The sequence below is a fragment of the Stegostoma tigrinum genome, chromosome 2 (genome assembly GCF_030684315.1).
Source record: "Stegostoma tigrinum isolate sSteTig4 chromosome 2, sSteTig4.hap1, whole genome shotgun sequence".
NCBI lineage: Eukaryota > Metazoa > Chordata > Chondrichthyes > Orectolobiformes > Stegostomatidae > Stegostoma > Stegostoma tigrinum.
The window spans coordinates 99766224-99793893 of NC_081355.1; the positions used below are offsets into that span (position 1 = coordinate 99766224).

At 40.1% G+C, this 27670-nt stretch overlaps 1 protein-coding gene across 4 annotated transcripts in view; it reads right to left on the minus strand.

Moving 5' to 3' along the window:
* The window catches only part of LOC125465171 (contactin-associated protein-like 2), a 1711179-nt gene that overhangs the window by 1426065 nt on the left and 257444 nt on the right, over positions 1 to 27670 (minus strand). The window contains exon 1 of one of the 4 annotated variants that reach the window (XM_059638055.1): positions 7404 to 7436. The exons of the other annotated variants lie outside the window; for them this stretch is intronic. The gene's annotated coding sequence lies outside the window, so the exon portion shown is untranslated. Of the gene's footprint in view, positions 1 to 7403; positions 7437 to 27670 lie in introns of those variants that run through there. 4 annotated transcript variants of the gene reach the window in all.

Sequence of the window (27670 nt, forward strand, 5' to 3'; positions counted from 1 at the left end):
GCATGCTCAAAACTGCATGAGACATAATGGCATAAAAAATACTGTCTGATTTTATTCCAGGATACTACTTGGTTATCTGCCACTTTTATCCTGTGACTGAACAATATGAACAGATTGACATGACTATACTCTGCCAGATACCCATATTCACAAACACAGCATTGCATCATGATCTCCCTGTGATGTTTCAAAGTAAACACTCTATACTAATCTTGCAGAAATATGTATACTAATAATTTTAGTACAAGCTGGTGGACAATATTGTGATTTAAGGCAATTAACCCTGTAAGCGGCTGCAGCTTGAGGAACTTTACAGTGATCCTTAGTTCTAGAGTCTAGCAGAAGAAGAAACGTGCTTTCCATATGCACGTGACCAAGACCACCACAATATATGTTTCATCTCACCATAGTCCCCAAACCTTTATAATATTCTGTACTCTGTTTCTCTATTCATACCTGCTGTCAGATTGGCTGAGTTGTCCAGCACACTCTGTTTGTATTTAAAAGGTTTTTGTATTTCCACTCTGAAGCCTAACGAATAGGATGGAAGTCTTCTCTGCATTCTTACATGTAACGGAAATTAATACAGTTTAAGGTACGCCCAGTGCACAGAAAATCCCTAAATTGAAACAAATTGCCTAAAATGATGTGAGAAAGGCAAAGAACAATATGGCACAGGAATAGTCCACTTAGCCCTCCAAGCCTGTACTGCCAAATTTTGTCCTTCTTTTCTGAAACTTTCTTCACTTACAGGATCCATATCCCTCTATTCCCTTCATATTCATGTATTCATCCAGGCATATTCCACGCACTCATCACCCTTTGTGTGAAAAACATGCGTTGTACATCTCTTTTAAACCTCCCTTCTCGCACGTTGAACTTGTGTCCCCTAGTAATCAACTCTTCCACTCTGGGAAAAAGCCTCATGCTTTCTACTCTATCCATGTCATTCACAATCTCATAAGCTTCCATTAGATCACCCCACAACCTCCTCTGTTCCAGTGAAAACAAACCCAGTTTAGCCAAACTTTCTTCATAGTTAAAATGCCCCATGCCAGGCAATATCCCAGTAAACTTTTTCTGTACCCTCTCCAAAGGATCCACATTTTCTGGTAGTATGGTGACCAGAACTGTACGCAATATTCCAAGGTTCATTTTACTGCTAGCTGACGATTTTCTACATCTGCCTATGTCATGTTAGCATGAGCTATCAAAAAGTGAAGGTAGAAATGAAACATTTTTGACTGGCTAGCACAAGCTTCTAATTTTAGTTCAGGTATTTATATTTAAAATGGTCCTCATGAAAGTTGAGGGATACGAGTTGACATCGGTGATAATGAAGGAAATAGGATTACTGTTTCTGACTAAAGGTCACTGACCTGAAACGATAACCTCACTATCATCATTCAACAAATATTGCCGTTTCAGTTTTATAGATAGGGCTTTAAACTAAATAATGTGAGACTGGGTTCAGTTGCATGGAAAATTAGAAATTCAAAGGTTAATGAGGTGGCAGGATTTCTGGTTAGCAATGGAGTTGATTGTTATCAGAAAATAAACTGAAGGGACAGAATGTGTGAATATCATATTGCACCAAGGAACAATAAAAGTGTGGGGAAACCTGATAATAGAACAAATTTAAAGGCTTTGTTTCTTAATGCATAAATCATTGCAAATAAGGTCAATGAACAGTTGGCACAAATCAAGGTAAATGAAAATGATCTCATATCCATTGCAGAAACATCGTTGCAAGGAAATCAAAACTGAGAAATAACATTCAGGGATATTTGACCTTTTGGAAGACAGGAGGGATGGAAAAAGTGATGGGTTAGCAATGTTAATAAGAAAGGAAATGAAGATAGCTATGACAGATGATCTAGGCTGAGATGATGTAGAGTCAATTTGGGTGGAGGTTCAAAACAGCAACGGAATGAAGACATTGGTCTGAGTAGTGTACAGATCTCCAAACAGCATCTACTCTGTGGGAAAGGCTATAAATCAACAAATTACAGGAGCATGTAAAAAGAACAGAGTAATAATTATGTGTGACTTTAATCTTCACATTGATTGAATTAATCAAATTGGAAAGGGTAGCTATAAATCCAATTCATTCAGTGTATTAATGATAGTTTCCTAGAGCAATATGTCATAGAGCCAACTAGGGAACAGGCTATCCTAGATGTGGTAATTGGTAATGAGGTAGGTTTAATAAATTGCCTCCAAGTAAAGAATCCCTCAAAAGTAGTGATCATAGTGTCATAGAACAGAATGATCGGTTTGAGAGTGAGCAACTTGGATCAGAAACAACTGTGTTTAACTTAAGGGAATTACAATGCAATGAGGATAGAGTTAAGTAAACTGAGTGCACAAATTATCAGAAAAGATAGCAAGGAAGAAATGGCAAACATTTTTTACAAATCTCAGCAAAAATATATCCTAGAAACAATGAAAGATTCAAAGAGAGGGATAAACCAATCAGGGTTAAGCAAGGAAGTTAAGGAGGGTATGAAGTTGAAAGAAAAGTCATATAGGAAGGCCAAAGTCATGATGACTGGGATTAATTCAGAATCCAGCAAATCCAAGACAGAAAAGACAACAAAGGTAAAAAAAAAGCCTATGAAGGCAAACTAGTAAGGAATACAAAAACTGACATGAGAGCTAAGTTAAACATTAAAAGGCAGAGTAAATCAAAGTGAACATAGGCCCTTAAAATGTGAATCTGGAGAGATGGTTTTGGGCAACAAGGAAATGGGAAAGGAGTTAAATAAATATTTGCATCAGTCTTCGTAGTGGAACATTCCACTAATACTCAAGAATATGGGGGAAGAATTAGTATTAGTCAAAGTAATAGGATGAAAGGAAAATAAGTCCCCTGGCCTGAAAGCTTGCATTCTCGGACCCTAAAAGAGGCAGCCATACAGATACTAATTGATTACAACGTTTTAAAAAATAGTTGGATTCTAGCAAAGTACGAGAGGAATGGAAAACTGCTACTGCGACAGTCCCATTCAAAAAGGAAAGGAGGCAAAATCTGGGTAACTTTAGGACGATCAGCTTAACATCTATGATTGTTAAAGTATTAAGATCAATTATAAAGGAAAGAACAGTGTAAGATTTGGTAAATCATAATCTGATCAAGCAGAGTCAGCATGGAGTCATGAAAGGGAAATCATGTCTGACTGATTTATTAGAGTTTTTCAAAGAAGTCTCAACCAGAGTGGACAGAGGGGAACCAGTAGAAGTGTTGTATTTGGACTTCCAGAAGGCATGTGACAAGGTATTTTACAAAACGTTAAGTCATAAGATAAGAAACCACAGTGTGGAGATAGCATATCAGCATGGATAGAGAACTGGGCAAGAAACAGCAAGTGGGGATAAGGGGTTCTTTTTCAGGTTGGTGACCCATGACCTGTGGGACCACAACTGTTTACAATAATAATAATAACTTAGTGGATTGAAGAGAACATACAATTGCCAAATTTGCTGACAACACAAAAATAGGTGGAAAGGAATGTCATGAGAGGGATCTAAATGGTTTACAGTGAGAGATATTGATACATTCAGTAAGTTGGAAAAAAACTGGCAAATGGAATATAACGTGGGAAAATGTGAAATTGTTCATTTTGCAATGGAGAACAAAAGAAAAAAAGTATTATTTAAATGGAGAGAAACTTCAGAAAGCTGCAGCACTAAGGGCGTAGTGGATATTTGTACAAAACACAGAAAGCTGGCACACAGGAAGAGTAGGTAATCAGGAAGGTTTAATGGAATGTTGTCCTTTATTTCAAGGGTTTTGGAGTATAAGAGTATGGAAGTCTTATTGTAACTGTACAAGGTGCTGGTGAGACCACATCTAGAGTTCTGCAAGCAAAACTTGGTCTCCTTATCTAAGGAAATACATCATTTTATTGGATGCAATTTCATAGAAGGTTCACTAGGATGAGCCTAGTATGGAGAGACTGTCATATAGAGTAAAAGCTAAACAGGTCGGACCTCTACTCACTGGAGTTCAGAAGGATGAGAGGTGATGTCATTGAAACATACTGGATTTTTCAGTGGTTTGATAGGATAAATACTGAGAGAATATTTCTCCTCAGAGGAGAGTCTCAGACCAGACAGTATAGTCTCTGAGGTTAGGAGGAATCACTTCTCTCAGGGGCTGGGTGTCTTTGGAACTGTTTGCCACAAACAGCTGTGAAGGCACAGCCCTTATGGAAATCTGAGATTGATTAATTCTTGATCAAGGTTATGGGGAAAAAGCATGAAAATGGACATAAGGGATGTTGGCTCAGCCATGATTCTATTGAATGGTGGAGCAAACTGAGGAATGAATAGTCTACTTCTATTCCTATTTGTATGGTCTTCTCACAAATTTTCAACATCTGCAATGTTTTGATCTTGAATTGAGGAATTAAGTATCATCTACCACTAAGAGATTCATCAGCACTGCCGATCCACCTCAAACATGCCAAAGTTCCAGAAATATGTCTCTGACCTAACCTCAGAGGAGCTGTGTGTAATACACGGAAGCCAACCTTCCGTCCACGGATTCCATTTACATGGCCCGTTGCTGCAGAAAGGCTACCAACATCGTCAAAGATCCATTGTACTTTGGCAATGCTCTCCTACACCCTCTCCAATAGGTAGAAGATACAGAAGCTTGAACACACACACCAGCAGGTTCAAGAACAGCTTCTTTCCTGCCACCATTGGAGTGATGAATAGATTCTCTAACTTCAATTAACGCTGATCTTGTTAATGTTGATTTTGCCAGTGCACATCTTGTGTGATGTCTCTGTGCAGTTTTTTTTTCAGCCTCTGATCTGTATGTCCTTGCTTGCTATGATCTGCGTACACTAGTCGTAAACAAAGCTTTTCTCTATACTTAGGTACACATAACAGTAAATCAATCAAATCAAATCAAATCAAACAAGTGTAACATTTGATTGAATTTAATCATCTCAGTGGTGGCCATATCTAGCAATTGGAAAGCCAAAGCCAGCGATTCTGGAAATCGCTGTCCAATTAAAAGTCAATCAGGTATTTACCTGAATGATGATGGTGCTTCTGGGTATTTATTGGAGACATAACTTCCATCACAGCCAACTGCCAGTCAATTGAATGGCAAACAGCTCCTTGATGCCAGCAATATCATTTGGGTTACAATTGGTTCAAGACCAAGAGCACCACTGGATGTTCAAAGTGTGAATGGCTCCCTGGAGTGAGATAGGCCCTGATACATGAGTGGGTTCCTTAGGATAATGGCACAAACTTTCAGCTCGGGCAGGCCATGTTGTAGGCAGGGTTCCCATTGGTGCTATATATCCCACTATGCACCCCACAATTCCTCCGCTGAGCCTGCAGAATATCAGCATCAGTGACATCAAGTCCTCCTTTTTCCTTAACTTTGGTTACTCAAGGGCTCCAAATGTCCTAAAAAGGGAAGGTAAGCCTCAAGTTTCCTCATCAACAAACCCACACCCTCCCATGCACGTTCCTACCCACCTTGGCTTATTAAGTGTGAGAAACGAGGGCAACAAGCTCCCTGCCTCAGAACTTCCATTCCCTTTCTTGTCAACCACCTCACCACATCATAATTGCACCACACCAACAAACCACCCACCTCCCAACTCCCCAACAGCTTATGAATGATGGAGCATTAATTTCCACTCATGTTTCCCATTTTTTACTCTGAAAGTCCAAAGACATTGAGTGCTACATTAAAGTTAGTTCTGGGCTATAGTCTCAAGCAACACAAAGGCGACATGTAATTTTTATAACTGTTGGGTAGAGGTCATTCCATTATACTAGATTGTATTTGGACCCGAATCCAAAAGATGAAAGGTAAAACAATAGCCCACTGCATCAGATGTTATAATAAATAATTTTATTTCATTCAACAATAATAAAAACCTTGCCTCACTTACTACTTACATGTATTTGCTTATCTCTTAGGATAACTGTAGCTTCTCCATGAGCCACCAAATTAGTTGCAATTAATTATCCAACTTGGGCTTTAATTTCAAATGAAATTTGTTGAGCCGACCTGATTTAATCAAAATGTCAATGTCAAATCCAAATTGTAACCCAGTTCTCCTCATATAGTTGCTGCAGTGAACTTTTGTTGGACAAACAGGAATTTACCACAAATTCCATAAGCTCCCAAATAAATTCTCAACACCAATAATTTCAAAAACATTTCTGCTAATTAGAATACATCTTGTGATAAATTGTTATTTGGTTATGGCCTTCCAGTCACAATTAAAGAATTTCACCCCAAATAATAAGTAGAATTTATGTTCTGTCAGAATTAGTGATGGAGATTTATGTAACACAATTTTATCAGTCCATGCAGACCCTGCTTCCCCATCAAACTGATGGAATATCTAAGCAAGGCTTAATACTTTGGACAGCAATTAAAAAAAAGTTTCCCTTAGATTCACTGAGCACAATTCAAGAGAGGCCTGCTGTCATTATCAACTTTTGAAATTAATTAATCTCTAAAAATCACTGCTGCCAAACTTTGTTAATTTTAATGAACACCATTTATGTTGATTAAAATTGCTGTTACAAAGAAAACACTGCAGTTGAAATGCTAACAGCAGCTGCAGTTTCAATAATGCAAAATGAAAAACAGTCTTATCAAAGTATTCAAGTCAATGTGCATCACTTAATTCAGGAACAAATAATTGAATGATGGCAATGGGAAAGAAACCTGAAAGTATAATGCAGATCTCTAATTATCTTGCGAAATGTCATGCACCAAATGGTTGGACAATATCTGATTGATCACATTACCAAAATGTTTCTTCCTATTCCTTACCCCGACTTCTCCCAGACTAAACATTATTCAATGACTAGACTCAATGCACTATAAAACATCAGATTTCTGCTTTATACCATTGAAAGTGTAGTCATGTTTTTCACAACATCATGCCTATATAGTCTTCATTTTAATGTCAGTAATGCAGAAAAATGACATTTTTTGCTTTAAATTTGTAGAAATACGAGACAGCAGGATTTCTTTAATGGTATCCAATTCACATTTATTTCAAAAGCATCAGAAGATGCAGGTTATTTTTGTACTGGATTGTCAGATGACAGTGATATCACTTAAAGTAGATGCTATGACAGCAACAATTGTAACATTTTGTCATTTCCTGACGTTCAGCACGGTGATATATCAGGACATTAGCTGTCCACATGTCAGATTCTGCAGATGTTTGCTAGGAGTGAATGTTAACAATGGCAAATGGGAATATTCATGACAACCTAAGTATAGCATATGGGATGAAAGGCTATCAGTGAAAGAAAGTGAACAACCTGACAAGCAGGGCTTTAGTCATACTTCATCAAAAAATAATCAACATGGAAGTTACACAAAAACAGCAAAAGCTAAGTACCTTGTCGGTAAAACAACGGGCCCCTGGAAAATCTCTGCTAGAAAGAAGGAAATGCTCACCCTGGGGAATAAACATTAAAAAACAACATTGTTTAATTTTGTCAATTGGAGTCCACTTATTTTTTAATCGCAATCGAGGTAAGATTATTTGCAGCCATGCCAGTACTCAATGTTTTCTATATCATGGCAATCGGAGATGCACACAATGCTCTACAAAAATAATTAGCAGATGCTTTGTCAAAGAGATATTATTGTATCTAGACATTGCAAATGAAATCAAAAATGCCATTTTTAATTTTACTGACGACACAGATTGTAAGTGCAGTCAATATTTGGGAAAATGGCAACTTTGTAGGGGATAGCATAAATAAATTTGAAAAATAAAGGGCAAATAATTGTCAAATGTGCTTTAACACAGATAAATATGAGGCTATACATTTTGGTGGGACGAAAACAGAGGCCATTTATTACTTAGAAGGTTCAATCCTAGGTGGACCGTAGGAACAAAGGATCTCAGGATATAAATTCATCAATCGTTAAAAGTTGCATCATAGGTATCAAGGTTGTAAGAAAAAATAGCAAACCAACCATTAGGCTGTATTCTGACATGGATAGAATTGAAAAGTAGGGCAGCAATGTTAAACTTTTGTGTCTTGAGATCCCACTGATGCTGAATTTGCAACTGAAATAGCAGAAATAGGCCATGAAATTTAAAGTATGGAGAATGGCTAATACCAAAAATATTGTCTGAAACTTCATGCTACCGTTACAACCCTAAAATAACAGAGGTTGGCACAGACGACAGTGTGGAGCTGGAGGAACATCGCAGGCCAGGTAGCATCAAGCCCCAGCCCCACCCATCCACCCTCCTTGACCTGACACAGCCTGTCCATCTTCTCTCCCATTTATCCACCCCACCCATCCCACTGACCAATCCCCACCACTCCCTACCTGCATTCACCTATCACCATCCCACTTACCTGCCCAGCTCCATTCCTCCTCTCTTTACTTATTTCTGAGCTCCCTTCTCCCTCCCCATTTCTGAAAAGGGTCCTGACCCAAAACATCAACTTTCCTGCTCCTCTGGCCTGGCCTGTTGTGTTCCTCCAGCTCCACACTGTGTTATCTCTGACTCCAGCATCGGCAGTTGACTTAAATGGATTTTACAGACACATTGTTTTTTTGATAAACTTTATCTTGGGAAGCACAATGTGAAAAGCAGCTTTGAAAAAGTAATGAATGCTATGCAGATCAAATGGTCATTTAGTTACATATTTTTTTCCTCTACTTCTCACAGTTAATAAGAATATAATGTTTAATATGTATTGCAAACAATTACATATGGCAGTTTTCATATTACAGATATTAGTGTACAAAAATTATTAAAACATACTGTACACTATAATAAATGAACACACCATAAAATCAAGATTTATTTTATGATTAAAGATTATGGATTTGTAATATGTTCAAAGAATAAAATGCTTAAAGTAAAATTTGCTGGAAATGCAGGTTTTAACTCCACTATGATTGTAAAACTAAATTATCATAAACCTGCATGGACACATTATAACGCAATGTGGTTGACTTTGAACTGCCCTCTGGGCAATTAGGGATGGGGCAATAAACACTGTCTCAACCAGCAACACCTACAACGTGGGAATGAATTAGAAGAAACACCTCCAGGACAAGTGGGAATTTAACTTGGGAACCTCTGACACACAAGACACAATCGTTATAACCAAGAGCCCCTAGTTACAAGACACCTATATCCACATGTAACATTAATTCAATTTAATGAGAATTAATCATATTGAACTTTTTAAACCGTTGATATCTTGCCCCTCTGCTGCTTTCTAAGCGCAGAATTTTACCAGTCCACCTGAGGCAAGTTCACAATAGGTGTTGAGGTGAAGAGTGGGGGGAACAAGGTCAATGGCCTTGCGATATTATTCTGGGGACACAGGTTCAAATTCTGCCATGGCAGTGGTGGAATTTGAATTCAATAAATGTCTGGAATTAAGAATCCAAAGATGATCGTGAATCCATTGTCAATCTTCGGGAAAAACCCATCTAGTTCACTAATGTCCTTTAGGGAAGGAAACTGCCATCCTTTTCTGGTCTGGCCTACATGTGACTCCAGAACCACAGCAATGTGTTTGGCTCTTACATGCCTTCTGGGTAATGGGGGATGGGCAATAAATGCTGGCTTGCCAGTGATGCCCACATCCCATAACTGAACGAACAAAAGATCCACTCTCTGACTATATCCATCTATTGGGGAATTTTATCAACAGCATGATTGATTTCTGCCAGGCTTCTCACAGAAAGATATGGGAAGGAAATTTATATCTTGAAATTGTCAATTAAGATCCAATTTACTAGATTATCAAAAATGACCTCCCAATTCAGAGCAGCGATCCATACTTCCCGCTGACTCAGGAAAGCAACCAATACAATCATTGACCCCTCCCACCCCGGTTATACCCTCCTCCACCCTTTGCCCTTGGGCCGAAGATTTAAAAGTTTGAATATACGTATGAATAGTTTCAAGAACAATCTTTTCCTTGCTGTTATCAGACATTTGAACGGACCCCTCAAATGTTAATTCTGATCTCTCTCTATCTGCACCTTCTCTACAGTTGTAACACTGTACTCTGAACTCTGTTCTGCTACTCTGATGCACTTTGTAAATTCAACATGCCTGTATAGCATGTAAAACAATACATTTCACTGTATCTCGGTACATGTGACAATAATGAATCAATCAAACAATTAAGGAGACCACCCAGCAGTAACCCGGGCATGAAGCCCGTTCTGATTTGAAGAGAAGTTGTGAGGAGGAAAGCTTCCCCTGTAGCCCAAGTGTTTAGCTCAGAACAGTTGCCCTTACAGCAGTCTAAATTTCAAGTCCTTCAAAAAACGTTCTTAGCCTACCTGACCTAGGCTGCTGACGCCCCAGTTTTCCAAAGTGGTGGTCTCCATGTCTAACAGCCCTGACCTGCTGGAACTATAGAACTGGTAGCTTTTGGGGTGAGGAAAACACCTTGAACAAGAACAGCAAACCCAATAGCATAGCTGACCCATGAGCTGCTGCCCATAAAATATGACAAGATTGTTCATCAGCCCTGCGTGACGTTGAGGTGATTTCTGGACACTTTTGAGACCTTGGGCCTTTCGAGAAAATACTGATCAGGTCATTGTGACAAAGATCATGGAGGGTTTTTTTTTACTTCCATCCAGAAGTGTTATCACACAACTGAGGACCTTCCCAACACCAAAATCACTATGACATTTTTTTTGCATTTTTCCTAACTGGCAGCCACCACCAGTAAAAATAGGCATGTGTCCAAGTGAGTATCTACATGCAAAGCCCATTATGGGAAATGCAAGCATCAAATGTGAAGTGATGGGGGGAGCTAGGGAGAGCAGGAAGGGACTAAATCAAAGTGGTGTTGAGGGGGAAATAAAGCACTGTATCGTCCGTGGTGTCTACCTCTCTCTTAAGCCATCGAAGGCATGTTCCAGTTGCTCAATTTGAAAAGATCCCACCTCTGTAGTTTTGTAGACTGTAGTTTTTAATGGGATGGTGGGAGAGGGGGCCGTGGGGCAGCCACTATGGCACAAATTAAGGCTGTTAATTGAAATTCTAAATCAGCCAGTTTTGGACTTTCATGCAGTAAGCACAGGGAAAATGCAACATCTGGAATGGAGCACATACAGCAGGGAGCCTTATCGAGTTCTGAGGAAGGGTCACCGCATGTGAAATGTTAACTCTGATTTTTCTTCACAGATGTTGCCAGACGTCCTGAGCTTTTGCAGCAACTTCAGCTTTTGAGCCTTATAAAGGCACTGGCTGACATCAATCTCAGCTAGTCAATAACTGACACACAAGTTGTTATTGTTGGTGCTGTAAAGCTTCTATTTCTCCTTATTGAGAGGTTGGGATCCTGAAAGAGGTGTTCAGCTGGTGACTTTGTCTAAGGAGTGCAGTTTAGCAGAATAAAAACCGCTGCACAGACCAATGGTAGCTCAGTGGCCACGCTGGCAGAGGGCACAGCAGTGAAGAGAGGGCCAAGCACAGGCATCTCATGGCCAGTTCAAGGCTGCAAGTGCAGTGACAGGAGCTGGAGGCAAAAGGTGTTGTTCCTAGCACCCTGAGTATACTGACTATAAGTCAGCTATCTGCAGATGACAGACTATTGTACCAGAGGACACTACATCTATCCAGGTAGATGGTCTTGGGGGATTACACTATGGTGTAATGTGACTTGCTGTCTCGCAGTCTTGATGGCCTGCAACCTTCAAGTTCACATGGTGCAGAATTTTTATGCATCCGGGTCTTTCAGGGGTCAGCAGTGAATCTGGACAGAATTTCACAGTCACACCCCACCATATCATCAGGCAGTTCAAAAATAATCTACTCCACAGAAGCCAGCACAAACCCAGACGGCATTGGTCTTTGTTACCAAACATGGAGTTCCCTGGTCCTGCAGCCTATCAATTTTACGTTTCACAGCTTGGTTGAGGGCTGATTAAATTGGGCTAAATTGGCTGGAGTAAATCTATTCAGGATTTCCTGAAAGTGTTTAGCCCACTGTGAAAACTTGCATTCATGTTTCAAGGTAAGTGTACTGAGTTCTCAGCCTGTGAATGAATAAAATAATAGGTTTTCTTGCTCATGTTTGATTTAATAACATTGACTTTATAGGGTCCAAAGTCATTCTTGAGAATCCTAGATCCATTTCCACTTTAGCGTATATCACTATTCTACCATCTCTGATGCTGCTGAGGCAGAACATAGGGATAATGATAGAGCAATCTGAGCCACAGGCTGCAAGATATGATTCTGTGACTATGACTATGTCAAGCTGTTAAGCGAATTGTCTGTAGGACATCTCTCCTAATTTTGGAACAAATCCCCACATGGTAATGAGAAAGTCTTTGTTGGTCTGGGCTGGGAGTGCCATTGTTACATGCAGTACCCAGGTCAATACCATGTGACCCATTCAGTTTTATTCTCATTTGACTTCTTCATTGTGGTTTGATACGCTGAACCACTTGCTAGGCTGTTTCAGGAGTCAGGCACACGGCTGTGACTCAAGTTACACATAGTCAGACGAGGTAAAGACAACAGATTTCCTCTCAGATGAAAATTGGTGAACCAAATGGATTTTTATTCTTATTCAGTAGTTTCATAGTCAGCATTACTCAGACCAGCTTTACATTCCAGACATTTAATTAATTGAACTTAAATTCCCTAGTTGCCATGGTAGAATTGAACTGCTGGTTCTCGGTCATTAGTCCAGGCCTCTGGAGTACTAGTCCATTAACACAACTGCTATGGCAATGTTGCCATTAATCAAGACACTGATGATGGCTTGAACATTTTGAGCAAACAACAGGATCATTCATCCATCACAGAATAACACTGTCGGCAACAAAACTCTCTCTGAAACTGGTGGAAATTTGAAGGACAAATAGAAAATACTGGAAAAAAAAGCAGTTAAGTTACAACACTTTATTTCTTGTACCTTATTTGAAACATTGACATTTTTCTTTTTGCCATTCACTGTTTGAGAGAACCTTGTCAACAATATATTTTGAAGAAAAACCATTTCAGGAACCACACGCTAAGGTGTGCTTTCATGATATGTTGACATTGGTTACTTGTAAAGGTCTGGTTGCAGTTTTTGACATTCAGCTGATAATTCAATTCTTCACTGACATTTATTCAAGGCAGCCATCGATTAAACTTCGGAAAAGAAACCTCTTGGTTTTGTAATAATAGAAGTGAAGACTGTTATCATTGATAAGAACTTTTCAAATTGTTTTTGAAGTATTTTGAAACCAACCATTCATCACTGGTCTAAGCTTGATCATTTTTCATAGTGTAACCAGAGTATTGGCAGTGAGCTATTGATGGGTAATACCTTAAATAACACACTTGTTGTCCTTTAATAGTTTAAGGAGGAAACTATAACTTACAGCCATGCCAACTCATGGTAGGTGGGGCACTTCAAAGAAAGAAAATTAAAACAATATCAGAAATAGTAGGAACTGCAGATGCTGGAGAATCTGACATAACAAGGTAGACAGCTGGATGAACACAGCAGACTAAGCATCATCTTAGGAGCAGGAAAGCTGGCGCTTTGGGCCTAGAGGCTTCATCAGAAATGGGGGAGGGAAAGGGGGTTCTGAAATAAAAAGGGAGAGAGGGGAAGGCGGATCGAAGATGGATAGAGGAGAAGATAGGTGGAGAGCAGACTGACAAGTCAAAGCGGCGGGGATGAAGCCAGTAAAGGTGAGTGTAGGTGGGGAGTTAGGGAGGGGATACGCCAGTCCAGGGAGGAAGGACAGGTCAAGGGGGCGGGATGAGGTTAGTAGGTAGGAAATGGGGGTGCAGCTTGAGGTGGGAGGAGAGGATAGAAGAGAGGAAGAACAGGTTAGGGAGGCGGGTACAAGCTGGGCTGGTTTTGGGATGCGATTGGAGGAGGGGAGATTTTGAAGCTGCTGAAGTCCACAGCGATACCGTTGGGCTGCAGGGTTCCCAAGCAAAGTATGAGATGCCGTTCCTGCAACCTTTGCGTGGCATTGTTGTGGCACTGCAAGAAGCCCAGGACGGACATGTCGTCCAAGGAGTGGGAGGAGGAGTTGAAATGGTTCGTGCCAAACAACTGCACCTCCCAGCTGTGAACCATTTCAATTTCCCCTCCCACTCCTTGGACGACATGTTCATCCTGGACTTCCTGCAGTGCCACAATGATAGCACCCGAAGGTTGCAGGAACAGCATCTTATATTTTGCTTGGGAACCCTGCAGCCCAACAGTATCAATGTGGACTTCACAAGCTTCAAAATCTCCCCTCGTCCAATCGCATCCCAAAACCAGTCCAACTCGTACCCGCCTACCTCACCTGTCTTCCCACCTATCTACTCCTCCCACCTCAAGCCCCACCCCTATCTCCTAACTACTAGCCTCATCCCGCCCCCTTGACCTGTCTGTCCTCCCTGAACTGACCCATCTCCTCTCTAATTCCAGACCTACACTCACCTTTACTGGCTCCAACTGCACCTCCTTGACCTGTCTGTCTCCTCTCCACCTATCTTCTCCTCTATCCATCTTATATCCACCTCACCCTCTCTCCCTATTTATTTCAGAATCCCCTTCCCTTCACCCATTTCTGAAGAAGGGTCTAGACCTAAAACATCAGCTTTCCTGCTCCTCTGATGCTGCTTGGTCTGCTGTGTTCATCCAGCTCTACATCTTGTTGTCTCTGATGCTTGGTTCCTGTGTGTTCTCTAGGTCTCCAATCAATCCAACACTGTTCCTCTCTGCGCAGGCACTACTTAGTATTTCCTTCCTGGAGAAGTTGTGCATGACATCTAACATACCTCAAAATGACCCACTGGTATAACTGGTACATTCAATTCCAACTATCACTGTCGTTCCTAAATGGTGTCATCCTGTGGACTGCATTTTTGTTTGCTTTAATTGCATATTTTAAACAGTTATGAAATTTTACTCATATAAATGAGATCTGTTGGCACATTTAAGTATTTGATTACAAATGGTTTTGCAGAACTCACAATTTTTATCCAAATATGCTCTCATTATATTGAATGTTGAGGCAACATTTAGGCAGATTAAAAATATTCTTGCCATTTAATTGCTCCAAAAATTGCTCTCCTTGTTTAAAAATTAGGGCCAAGTGGAATAAGACAAGGGATCCAAGATGGGCAGATGAAGTGAAAAATGTTGGAAAACAGAGAGAAACATAGGCAAACACCTGGATATGAAGAGTGACATACACAAACAGAACAAATCAATGAACTGTACCTATGACAAAAATGAATAGCTATGGATGAGGAATATGATGATCTATTGTTCGTAAGAATTGATCCTCTATTAACCACAGTTTATGGGGTCTTTTAGGATAACACTGACTTGATATTGCCTGGTCCTGCCTTGTGATACCCTCTCAGCCATCAGTTAATCCATTCTTGATCACTCTTTTTTTTCCTGAATAAGGGTCCCAACCTGAAATGTCAACTCTCTTGGTCCTCTGATGCTGCCTGGTCTGCTGTGTTCCTCCAGTTCCATACTGTGTTATCCCACTCTTGAAGGATTTTGTTTTCATTGAATTAGTGAATGGCAGCTTGCTTGCCATGCCACAACACAATGTTAGATGATTTATAGTAATTCTGAATGACATAGATACACCGCACACTACTTCATACCATCCTAAGCACGCAGTCTCCACAGTCTGTGATGCCCTCTTAGTTACTTTGCAGCTAGCCTCCAGATTTGCAACCTTCAGTCCAAAGAGCTAAAGACACAACTTGAGTTCTCTCATGGTCAAATGAGTACAGCATTGAGTTATCTAAAGATCTTTTAGACACACAAAAAAAGTAAAAGTCATAGATAGTTGCAATATGTTCAAAAACATGGCTTGAGCAAAACATTAATTTACGCGTTTCAAAATAAGCACAGGATGTGCATCTCATCCACAGAAATAACGACCCACAACATAAAACTTCAGCAGCCTCAGTGACAGAGCAGCTCATGAATTAAGAGTGCTTCATTTCTAAATTACATTCTAAGGGTGACTTCCCTTAATGCAGTGTGAATTTGGGAAATTATTCTCAGTTTCTTTACACTGCCAGTGAGATATTGATGTAACCTGTCTGGGAATGCTAAGCTTCCTCCTAGTAGAAGAGGTTGTCGAGCAGGAGGATAAACTGAAAACAAAATTAAGCAGACACACAGAGAAGCTGTCTCAGTTGATGATATATTAATAGACCTCCATTGTGCATTGAGCGCCCAAAATGTTATTGCTCTGATGATCTCTGTTTTCGGATGAGTAGAATGAACTAGCTGCCTGACTTAATTTTATATTTCAAATGTTCTATGTGAATTTTGAATCCACTATCCCTAAAATTTATCAGCCTGTGAATAATCAGCTTTGGGATGTGAGTTTTATTGAAGTGCAAGCAGCAAATGGATTGGGGTTTTACAGTCTTTGACCTCAGACACTAACAACAACATTGAGATGTTTAAAAATACAAATGAGCAGCTAATCAGATGCTGCTCAACTAAACACCTGCTACCCTTTTTAAATGGATGAATGAATTCAGGGATAAGTATTTTTAAATCGATCCAGTCAGGCGTGTTACCAAGGGCACAAAAACAGAAGTTGCTGGAAAAGCTCAGCAGGTCTGGCAGCATCTGTGAAGAAAAGAAATCAGAGTTAACGTTTTAGTCCAGTGACCCTTCTCTCAGTTACCTCCTCCTACCTTCCACTGGATCAGTATCCCATTACAACGCATCAGGACATTGTATCTATTATGGTGACTGATCTCATTTTGTCTGGTGACCTTCCCCCACTGCTTCCAAGCTGATAGTCCCCCAGTCCTGCACAGCTCACTTCCACCTGGAGTTCTGAGAGTGGGTCACCAGACCCGAAACATTAACTTTGATTTTTTCTTCACAGATGCTGCCAGATCTGCTTCGCCTTTCCAGCAACGTCTGTTTTTGTTCTTGATTTACACCACCTGGAATTTTTTTGGCTTGTGTTATGATGGGCCCTTGTGTTGCAGTAGTAGTGTTCCTATCTCTGACCCAGGAGGCCTGGGTTCAAGCCCCACCAACTCGAGGTGTGTCGTAATATCTCTGAACTGATTGATTAGAAGATACATCCAGGCATTTCATGATAACTCTGATGCGGGTGGGAATTAAGCCCAGAGGTAAGGCACCACAATTGTGCCACAACAACCCTCTACTGTTCTTTCCCATTAAAACACCCTCTGTAATTACAATGACAAAACACAAGGGCAACTTTAGAACCATTTTATTCCAGCAAGCTACACCGATGTCCCTATTTTAAATCAACCTGTTCGACCAAATTGAATACACCTCTGAACAGTTGGGAACTGAACACAGGTCTTCTGGTCTAGGGGTGTCATGTTACCATTGTACCACTCGAGCCCCTGCTCACACATCTGGATGTGTTGAAGAAAAAACTATCTACATCTGAACTGAGATATATGCTGCATAATTTCTAGTAAAAATGGTAGGACCACGCAATAAGTCTCAAATATTCATAGGCCTAAACCAAAAACTGGAAGATACTTGCAGATGACAAAAAATACAAAAAAAAGGCACAGTAACGATTGATGGAAAAGCAAGCAACCAATACTGAAAGGGAGAAGTGGCTCATAGAAGGGTCACATACTAAGAGGCATGAGGAGAATATCCACAAGGTGATCAGAATTTAAGGAAAGTCCCAGAATGAGAACTATGAAGTGAACTTAAGTAATTGTAGCCTGCCATTTATAAAATGTATGACATTTGTGTAGCCAGCTGGGAATCAGCATTTTGCATGTCAGAAAGATTGCTTGAGAATGCTAACATGATTAATCCAATGTCAAAACAACATAAACAAAATTTCAACCTATGTTCAAAACCAACATGGGTTGATAATAAAATGGAAGCATTAAAAATACAACTGATACAGATTAAAGATTATCTGTGGCCAAGGATTAAAACATACTCTGCCTCTCTGAAGTATTTCTCATCAACTCTCCAGATATAAACCATGTAATTACAATGAACTGTTCTTTCTAAAATACAGAGGCCATTAATCATTCGCTGAATGAATGTTAATCATCTCTTTATAGAAGAAACCTACCTTCGATGGGAACACAGGGTATAGATGGGTGGAGAGGTAACACTGTCCTCTCCAGTGCATTGAACAATTATCATGATCAATACGAAGACAGAGCCTCCAACTGCACAAACATTTTGAAGCTCAAGAAGAAGTATTCACACCTCAACAAAGAATCTTTGCCTATCTTCGTACAAGTAGGTAATGAAACAATTGTATTGGATGTTATGCAGAACAGCATTTTCACTCTCTTCGCTCTTTCCAAGACACATTGTACAATGTACAATGGGGCAGCACCGTGGCTCAGTGGTTAGCATTGCTGCCTCACAGCACCAGGGACCTGGGTTCGATTCCACCCTCAATGTGTTTTAATGGCAACTATCTGTGTGGACATTTGCACATTCTCCCCGTGTCTGTGTGGGTTTCCTCTGGGTGGTCCAGTTTCCTCACACAGCCCAAAGATGTACAGATTGGGTGGACTGGCCATGCTAAATTGCCCATAGTGTTCAGAAATGTGTAGATTAGGTGGGTTATAGGGGTATGGATCTGGATGGAATGCTCCAAAGGTAGGTGTGGACTTGTTGGGCCAAAGAACCTGTTTCCACACTGTAGGGATTCTATGGTCTATATACTGTGGTCCAAGTATTGAAAGCATTGTTTGAGAATAGATGACATGCTCAATGACAATCCTAGCACAGTATCTTAGTTAGAGTGGTGCATGCAAAGAGAGAAAGAAAGTGGTGTTAACTATGTTTGGGGGTTCATCCATATTGATGTGGAACCAACCATGCAGTTTGTATTTATCTTAACATTCACTGGTATTTCTAAAGTTGACAGTAAACTTTAGCTGTGAATCTAAATAATGGAGTGGTGAACTACAAACTGACAGATCGTTGTCAAGTCAGCCATCACGTCATGAAATGAGCCTGATGCAAATTCATTGAATATTAATGGCAGATTTATGGATACTTCACACACAGATTGAATGCTGTTCCTCAGATGGAGAGTAGGTCATATAATCCATGTGCAATCAAGGCAATGCTGCCACTAATGGGAAAGATGTTGCAGGGGATGATAATAATAACCTTTTTCATATGGAATTGAAACACCCCAACTCCTCCATTGCTGCCTATCCATATCCTCCAACAAACAGGTCCAGAGATCTGATAATCCTATGTGTGAATCTGAGAGGGTAAATCGTCATCTTTTCTCTGAACTACCTTTGACTCTCATTGTTGAGTTAATATTATTCTGAACAGCAAGTTTTATTGGTGTAATGTTCCTTGTAATGCAAGCTTGTGCAGGTTTGCATGACTGTCTCAAACTTATATCAAGTTTAGACAATAATGTTGGCTATGTACTGTTACCATGTACTAAACAGCTTCGGCTATTCAACATTCAGTATCATCAGAAGCACTTGTTATGAGATCTCATTTTCCTTGAGATCCAGGGGTCACTCTGTTTTGCCTGATATCTGGAGAAATGATGGTGAGATCCACTTTACTTGTGTCAATTTTTGCACCAGCTACTGCACTATATTACTTGCAGTTATGTGATTTTCTTCTTTGACATGTGGATTCAATGTGAACCACACTATGACAAGTAGTATTATTTCTATATGACAACTGAATGAACAGTAAGCAATAAAATACAGTAGCATACACTTTTCCTTATTCTTAGTGCATAAGATGATAAAATACCAAGATAACAAAGTGTGAAGCTGGATGAACACAGCAGGCCATGCAGCATCAGAGGAGCACAAAAGCTGACGTTTCGGGCCTAGACCCTTCATCAGAGAGTATGAAGGGTCTAGGCCCGAAACGTCAGCTTTTGTGTTCCTCTGATGCTGCTTGGCCTGCTGTGTTCATCCAGCTTCACACTTTGTTATCCTGGATTCTCCAGCACCTGTAGTTCCCATTATCTCTGATCACAATAATAAAATACCTCTTGACTTCTCTCTGAACTGAGACATCAAACAAAAATTTACCTATCATATTTTCAATATAGCCTAGCTCCTTTATTATCATAACCCAAAACCTATGCAGGAGGGCAAGTGCCTTGCTAAAATAGCAAATGTGATGTGAGAGAACCCTTTCTTACATAATGAATCACTTGGGTTTGGAATACACTGCCTGGGTGTGTTCAAAAGTAATTGAGACATTCAAGGGGGAATTGGATTATTATTTGAATAAAAACAATATGCATGTGTATGGGGAAAGGGCAGGCGGATGGATCTTGGTCATAATACTTGCTGGGAAGCTGCTGTATAGATGATGGATTCAATGGTCTCATTTTGTGCTGTAACAATTTCTGATTTGATGAACTTGAAAATCGCATTGATTTTCAGCTGTTGACAGTAAGACTGAAACATTGACTGTCAGCTGGCCTTTGGGCTGCATAGAAAACCAATATAATCCCTGGATTGAGGTCTTCTGGAAATTTGTCTGCCCATTAAAGAGGATAAAGCCACTTAATGAGCCTGTTATTTTCTTCAAGATCTGAAACATGACTGTCAGTTTGTCTGAGATAATAAAATGTGAGGCTGGATGAACACAGCAGGCCAAGCAGCATCTCAGGAGCACAAAAGCTGACGTTTCGGGCCTGGACCCTTCATCAGAGAGGGGGATGGGGGGAGGGAACTGGAATAAATAGGGAGAGAGGGGGAGGCGGACCGAAGATGGAGAGTAAAGAAGATAGGTGGAGAGAGTGTAGGTGGGGAGGTAGGGAGGGGATAGGTCAGTCCAGGGAAGACGGACAGGTCAAGGAGGTGGAATGAGGTTAGTAGGTAGCTGGGGGTGCGGCTTGGGGTGGGAGGAAGGGATGGGTGAGAGGAAGAACCGGTTAGGGAGGCAGAGACAGGTTGGACTGGTTTTGGGATGCAGTGAGTGGGGGGGAAGAGCTGGGCTGGTTGTGTGGTGCAGTGGGGGGAGGGGATGAACTGGGCTGATTTAGGGATGCAGTAGGGGAAGGGGAGATTTTGAAACTGGTGAAGTCCACATTGATACCATATGGCTGCAGGGTTCCCAGGCGGAATATGAGTTGCTGTTCCTGCCTACTGCATCCCTAAACCAGCCCAGTTCATCCCCTCCCCCCACTGCACCACACAACCAGCCCAGCTCTTCCCCCCCCACCCACTGCATCCCAAAACCAGTCCAACCTGTCTCTGCCTCCCTAACCGGTTCTTCCTCTCACCCATCCCTTCCTCCCAGCCCAAGCCGCATCCCCAGCTACCTACTAACCTCATCCCACCTCCTTGACCTGTCCGTCTTCCCTGGACTGACCTATCCCCTCCCTACCTCCCCACCTACACTCTCTCCACCTATCTTCTTTACTCTCCATCTTCGGTCCGCCTCCCCCTCTCTCCCTATTTATTCCAGTTCCCTCCCCCCATCCCCCTCTCTGATGAAGGGTCTAGGCCCGAAACGTCAGCTTTTGTGCTCCTGAGATGCTGCTTGGCCTGCTATGTTCATCCAGCCTCACATTTTATTATCTTGGAATCTCCAGCATCTGCAGTTCCCATTATCTCTGTCAGTTTGTCTATTTCTTTCATCTATGCCAAGGTATTTGTGATGCCAACCCTGATCCCACATCACTCTCAAGACCATAACATTATGAACTGCTCGCTAGTATTTTTTTAATAGCAAACGTCATAGAATTTGTTTAATTATCTCATTACAAGTGTTCAATCATCAGGTCCAGGGAGATTCAGGCACTGTTCACCTGCTGCATGCTAGGGAGCAGACTAAACAACTATGTTTCAAAGGGAATAAGTTGTCACAAGTATACACCAGCTCCAGGTATATTTTCACAGTGGTCAGAAAAGAAAAACCAAAGCTCAGTTGCTTGAACTTTCTTTAGATTGGTCTCTGAGAACAAAAAAAACATTTTGCGCTCACCCATATGAATGGGAAAGAATTGGAATTCAAAAGGGTTTGCTGTTCAAAGCCTCGTAATTGACCTTTGTCTGATGTAACTGGTAACCTTTTGTGTGCTGTTTACAGTAATGACATTTTATCAGCTAACAACCGAACAAACAAAGGTTCAATTTTGTTGCAAACATTAATGTTTTATTACTACTGATGCACCAAATTACTACACTTGTGGTAGGTGTTTTAACCGTAAATAACAAAGGCAGTTCATTCTTAATAGGTTTGTAATTCATATTGACATTCCTGGAGTGAGTTATTAATGTCTTATGTAGGACACAAACAATCTTAATATTGATAATAAAATGTGAGGCTGGATGAACACAGCAGGCCAAGCAGCATCTCAGGAGCACAAAAGCTGACGTTTCGGGCCTAGACCCTTCATCAGAGATGCTGCTTGGCCTGCTGTGTTCATCCAGCCTCACATTTTATTATCTTGGAATCTCCAGCATCTGCAGTTCCCATTATCTCTGATCTTAATATTGAGTTGTATTGTCTGTGCTGTGGCTCACTAACAAATGTGGATTAAGTAACAATGCTCTTTTACACAGTCTCTCTTGGAACCAATGCCTGTGTTGGAAGATTTTGAATCAAATGTTGAATTAAGCATAATTTTTAAAAAATCATAACATCACAGAATTATTACAGTGCATGTGGCCCATCATATCTGTGCAGGTCTCCAAATGAGCATCTCATCCAGTGCCATTCTTCTGACTCCTCCCCACAACCCTCACATTGCTTTTTTTTCCAAATAACCATCTAATTTTCTTTGAATACCTCAGGTTGAACCTGCTTCCACCACACTCCATAGCAATGCATTCCAGAACCTAGCCCTCATATCACTTTTGCTTCTTCTACTTTTACTTTTAAATCTGTGCCCTTTTGTTTTTGATCCTTTCATGAATGGAAACATTTATTCCTTACTTATCCAATTGGGAATAGTTCCATCAGAACTCCTCTCAGCCTTCTCTTTTTCAAGTTGAACATTCTCAACTTCTCTAATCCATCCCCATAATGGAAATTTCTTACCACTGTAACACTTCGCATTAACTCATCTGTACTCTTTCCAACACCATCACAGCCTTCGCAATGTTATCTTATCAACTGGAGATACTGTGAATGAATATCGAACTTTGTACGTAATAGATAAATTGTGCATAGAATTTACAGCACAAAAGCAGGCCATTTGGCCCTATTGGTCTGTCCTGGCAATCATGCATGGTATGAGCCTCCATTCACAACCAATAGGCACCATATCCCCATCCGCCTTTGCTATTCCACATTCAGTCAATATATCCTTTGATATCTTTGACAGCCATATACTTATCTAGCTTCCCCTTTATAATAAGAACAGTTTGCATATGTCTAGCAACAAACAAAACTTGGCACCGAGACCCCAAAAGATGTAAACATTTTAATAAAAAGTTTCAAACACCTGATTTTTACCTCATTCACATTTGGCAGCATCAATATTGTCAAAAGCAGAACAATATCAATATGCAGCGAAGCAAACGTCATGATGGTATTTTCTGTCACACCAAAGGTTTCCGGCAGAGATGGAACTGACTGCAGTTTTAAAAATTTATTTCTGAGTGATTTATTATATAGTTGGTTTCTGGTTCTCCTGTTAGTTTTGTAGTGGATATGCTCTTAAATCCCTGGCAACCTAGCTGGATACTTCTACATGCTTGGCAGTTGGTCTTAGCAAATTCCAAGTCTGAATCTTAGATTCACAGAATGTAGATCTTATCTGTTGGAATTAAATGTCAAATTTCAACAGTAGGTTGAACGTAAAGTTATATCCCAAGTTGGACTCGCAATCCCAGCTCAAGTTGTTATTCATTAACAAGTCCGAAAAATTATTCTGATTTCTCATTCAGTTGTCTTTGGTTTGCTTCACTGACTGACAATTGGGAATTTATAAAAGTCTTGCACAGTCAGAGCATCCTAGAAAATGTGCTCCACTTCTTTTGATCTGTAGAGAAAATTTGTATCAACCTGACAAGATTGTGGAACAGTTTCTAAATATTTTATTAATACTATAGTGCAAAGATTAACAACTGGATTGTTGACAAAATTTGACAAACTTTGAAACCATTTCTAACAGTATATACCTGAACTGACTGAACTTTGTGATATTAGAAAGCAATTCTTTTAATGTAAAAAAAACTTGCATTTGTATAGTGCCTTTCATGACCACAGGTTATTTGAAAATGCTTTACAATCAATTGTTCAATCTCTCTCATTGGAGTTGGTTACTGCCTGGCACTTATATGGTAAAATAGTTTTTAGCATTTATTGTACTACTAGTGGGCTGTTACCAAGCCTCTAGCCTTTGCAAATCCAGTGGCAATAGTGCTTTCCTGATATTATGTGATTGAAGGTGGGCAGTGATTGATGGGGCTCCAGGAGGAGGTTGAGATGACTCATTAATAGGTCACATCTGGTAGAATGGTTGCGTCAGCCTTGACTTTTGCAGTGATGTACTGGATTGCTCCATCACTGAGGTTGCAGATATTTATGGAGCTTTTTCCTCTTGTTAATTGTGTAATTGTCCACTATCGTTTACATTTGGCTATGGCAGGCCTGCAGAGCTTAAATCTAGTTAGAAAGCTGTGGTGTTGTGTGATGTTAGTGGATAGAAAACTATTGATTGAGCAGATCTGGTTTAATGTGACTTTTCTTACTGGTCCTTGTTCCTCATTGAAGCAAAGATGAATTTACTTCTTGTGTCAACTCCTGGACACCTCCGCTGATAGGGAATTTCAATAGGATGGTGAGCATGAACATGTTACTAATGTTACAAACTCCTGCTTAGGAAGGAGCTAGTTGCAAAGAACAAATTAAAGAATGAGAGGCACTACCATGTGGTTGAGGGTTGCACCCTGTGTCCAATCATTTGAAATAGAGTAAACTGTTTACTCATGGTGGATGCTAGGTTTGTTGCTATGGAGGATGCAACATCATTGGTGTCTTTTCTACTGCCCATTTTCACACCTGGCAGCCCATAAGGTTGCACTCAAACTGTTTTTGGAGGTGGTGAGCTTAATTTCTGTTTCATTCGGCCAGCTCTCTTCCACTCTCAGGAACACAAATGCGAACTTCTGGACCCCTCTTTCCCAGGTCAGGTTTGTAGAGTTGGGAATTATCCCATCCCTGGGCTCCCAACCCAGGAGTGAAATGTCAGGCTTCAGCGTGTATCAGTGAATTGAAAACACACAAGTTGATTACAGATCAGGAACACAGACTGATTCTTTAATTAGTCTGCCCATCCAACTGCTAAGAGCTCAGTTTACATTTGAAGCATAGTAAGCTTTTTTCAGCTCTTTGAATTGCTTCCAACAGTAAATGTTCAGAATTCCTGCATGCAGTATGCTCTAGACAATGGTTTGTGGTAATAAGCTCTTTCCATATATTTACTAAATGTGTGGTGTGTTGTGGCAAGGTTTGAGCTACTGAGTTAGTATTCTGTGCAGCTGTGTAAACATCCTATTGCCTTTAAGAAAGCAATTGCGACATGGCAGCCCACATGGGTGCACTGCAAAAAAAAAGGTGCACAAAATTGAATTGAATTGAATTCCAAAAGCAACATTCATTAGAAGCAAAATAGCACAAAACTTCATCTAATGAAATGATTACTGAGCAAAATATTAACCATGAATTTCTCTTTACAAATGTCACCAGAGCTGTTGGTTATTCCCAGATATGATACTTTTACTTAACAATGTTAAGGTACATGATACGGAGTACAGGAAACAATGAGACTTCTACATTATTGAAGAGCTAAGATTATTTATTAAACTTTGGTAGCTAACTAACTAATTATGTATTTACTTTCAAAAATCCTACTTGTTTTTTCCTAAAATTTCAACTTATGTAAGTTTATTCATAAACAGTATTGACATACTTGTTTCGTTCACTTTTTTTCTCATCACTTGGTAAATAGCTTTAACAAAACCACAGAAGTTTTATTCCACAAATGTTAATTTCACAATGAACTGAGGTACCATGAACGACAAGAATCATGCTCACACACCACCACATTATATTGTAATACCTTGATTTTCCAACATGTTGTAATATCAACAGAGCACTCGTCTTTTAAAGGAAACAGGATCAGACAATTGTCTATGAAAGATAGGATACAAGCACCTCATAATATTGTCCCACTGTATCTTGGTGATCTCTCCCAGTTGCACAGCTCTGCATATTGTCATACAAGCACTATGTCATCAGCACAAGCTCTATAAGCTTTTTAAGCTCCTTACATATCTCCTAACTGTAAACATTCAGAATTCCAATATGTAGTGGGGGCCAGTATCTGTGCTGTGGCATTAACAAATTAGTTACTGGCTTACTTCTTGCTCTCTGCTCCCTCTGCTCCACAATTGCCAAGTAATCCTTTAAACACTATGATCACCCTTTAGCAGTGTACCTCAATGAAAACAACTGAAGTTGCACAAGAAAAGGGCATGGAGGGATAGAAAGGCCTTAAGGATGGAAGTGGAGCCATTTTGTCTTGCTTTCAATCAGTAAAAACTAACATTGACAGGGCATCCAACAATCAACATGAAATATATATTGAATGCAGCCTTACTATTATGGTCATGTGCAACTATTGAACTAGTATGCCAAAAATTATCATAAAAATACAAGATTGTAATAAAAATCTACCTGGTCAGACCTAAATGTGACTTTAATCTCACACTATGCAATTGGTGTTTATTGAAAATGACTGGTTATATTTTGAAGAAATATGGATTTTTTTCACTGTAACACAAAAGGAAAAGGTGAGGAACTTAACATAAGTTTCAAAATAATGAAAGATTTTGACAGGATCAATGGCAAAAGATTGATAGATCAACACAATGATTAATTAGTGATTTATTGAACTTAATTGAACATTATGCCAATATTTCAGATTGTGGTTACAATAGTGAGACTGCCCCTTATTCATGGGGGCAATCGTTTCTGCCCACCTAAATTCTCTATTTTGACAGAACAGTTCAGCAGGGCTCATATGTCATCTGCATGCAAAATAATTACTGTCAGGACTAGGACTGTGCTCTTCCTCCATATGAAAATTTCTGGAGAGGGGAAGAATAATAGTAACTGGTATATAACCATAATTTCACAATGCTCCAATTTGCCATTTTGAATGCTCGATTTCATATAATGTGTCCACTCTCAATCTCCAGGTTGTGCAGTGATTTGAAAAAAAAATGTCCCAATGCTACCAGTATGAATAAATGGTCCTGAAACCAGAGACAGGCAGAAATAGCTTTTCTCTAAAATACGACTCCAATTTATTAGATCAACTATGGCAAAACTAAAATATATAATGAGTCAGATTATTGAGGATGGTCCGACTAATTAAAGAATCAATCTCTGTTCCTGACTTGTAACAACTTGTCCATTTTCAACTCACCAATGCATACTAAGCCCTGTTTCGCTCTGGGTTAGGAGTCCAGGGATGGAACAATTTCCAGCTCTACAAACCTGATCTGGGAAAGAGGCCCCCTGAAGTTCACATTTATGTTCCAGCACATGGAGGACAGCTAGCAGAATGAAACAGGAATTAAGCCCACCACCTCCAGAAAGAGTTTAATGCAGCCAAAGGGGCTACCTGGACTGTGGAAAAGACACCATTGATATTGAACCCTCCATACCAACTCAA